Source organism: Papio anubis, chromosome 7, assembly GCF_008728515.1.
Source record: "Papio anubis isolate 15944 chromosome 7, Panubis1.0, whole genome shotgun sequence".
Lineage (NCBI taxonomy): Eukaryota > Metazoa > Chordata > Mammalia > Primates > Cercopithecidae > Papio > Papio anubis.
Genome location: NC_044982.1, coordinates 147,772,060 through 147,773,908, shown reverse-complemented (window position 1 = coordinate 147,773,908; position 1,849 = coordinate 147,772,060). Strand labels below are relative to the sequence as shown.

The 1,849-nt window shown below is 41.3% G+C and overlaps 1 long non-coding RNA gene across 1 annotated transcript; it reads left to right on the top strand.

Annotated features, from left to right (window-relative positions):
* Nucleotides 1-674: 674 nt before the first annotated feature.
* LOC101005263 lies at nucleotides 675-1,311 on the top strand. The gene has a single exon (XR_004185198.1). It is a non-coding gene; the product is annotated as a putative uncharacterized protein C15orf54 (long non-coding RNA).
* The last annotated feature ends 538 nt before the right edge of the window (nucleotides 1,312-1,849 follow it).

Here is a 1,849-nt window from a genome sequence, read left to right as displayed (position 1 = left end):
AAGCCACCTGGTTATTTTTATATTGAACTTTGTGAGGTACTATCATAGTCTTAAGTTATAGGGTATTTCAAAACAGACTTTCCTGAGGACTCTTACAAAAATAATTATGCCATGAGTGTCAGACCATTTTAAAGAAGATATTCATAGCCAACTGTTTATAAGGGACCACCTTCTTACACGGGTTTATCATGTATCATAGGGTTGCCGGGGTTTTCCAACTTCACCCTCTGAGTTTCGTTTGGCCTAAAAAAGGGACACTGCCTTTGAAGGAGGATTACCAGGAGAGGGAAAATTTACGAAAAAAGAGTACAGGGCTCTTTGATTTTTCATTTCCCTTTCCCTCTACTCACTCTTTGTGCCTTCTTCAGTTAGTACCACACTAGAGAAGTGTTAGGTAGAGAAAGAGGAAGAAAGAAAAGGAGACAATCTTATCAGTTGATTTTGCTATGTGTTACCAGTCTGGTAAAAACATTTGAAGTTAGAAAGTATTCAAACATGAATAAAGTTTCAGAGTTACTTGTATGGATTTCATTTCCTCAGAATACCCTCATTGTTCCTTCGCAGGAAATATTCATGAGTCAACTATCCAGAATCATAGTTATTATTCAAGCAGTGTGGGTTTAAAAGGAGATCTGATGCCATGGCAAACCTCACTGACTTAGACTGTTCTTCAAGTTAAACAGCAGGATGATGTCTGAAGTGACTGAAACACATATGGCTTCAGTGTGTCGAGAAGACCTGAAAGATCCCACATGGAAGTGACATTCATTATTGGCAAGCACGGTGACAGGAGACCCCAGAGGGCTGAGCCGCAAAGAATTTGCAGAGCCGTATGGCTAACTCCATGGCCTAGTTTGATCTTGAAGTTATTGTCTTGGATAATCCTCTCAAATCTGTTCCTGCACTTAAGAGTCACTCATCACATGAGGGAGCTCCCTCTCAGGTTCCTTTACATCGCCCTGTCAGAAATGACTTTCAGGGAACACAGACATCACATCAAATCATCCAACAGATGTCCCTTTCAAATAAGTTGGAGCAGAACCAACTATATGGAGGAGTCATAAACAAGGAAACAGACAACCCAGTGATTTTCAGCGGATTGGCACTGCTCTTATGACAGAAACCTCAAGTTTCTTGGGTGGAAGAACATGAGTTCAACAGAGGGCGTGTGCACTGTGCTGGCTGACTCTTGCCCTCCTGAGGCTCAGGCTGCTGACAGGGGATAGACGGGACATTTTTGGAGTCCAAATCCTGCATCATCTCAATGAAGTGCTATTCAACATCATGGCTCTAAGAAGTAACCCATTTTAATAACTGGCATCAGAGGACTTAGGAGAGAGAAAGTCAGTATCCAGACCCATTTCCGTCAGTGACTCTCTCCTTGTATTGGGAGGGTTGGCCAGAATCGTCTGATTCCTGTTTCTGATTTCCTTCCTCACTGGCATCAGAGGATTGCACTACAGGAAGACTAATATCTAACTGAGCTCCAAGTGCTAAATAAGAGCATCTCAGGCTCATTCCAGACCACCAAGAGGTTCGGGGTGACCAAGTCACAGACTATAAATTTGAACATTTGATGATTTTTGCAGGTGACTGGGTGAACAAAGGAAAACCCAAGAGATACATAAAGATGGAAACTAGGATTTCTCATTTGAATTCTTTAACATGCCTCACTCTAATGGTTATAAATATAAAGGAACTGCAGGCTCTTCAAGAGGGTGAAATGAAGTTAATGAGTTTAGGTTTTAGGTTTTTTTTTTTTTTTTTAAACCTACTTTAGAACAGGAAACATGCTTACTCATATTTACAAGGCACTGCAAGGCACCAGCCAAAAAGCCTGAGTTATTGG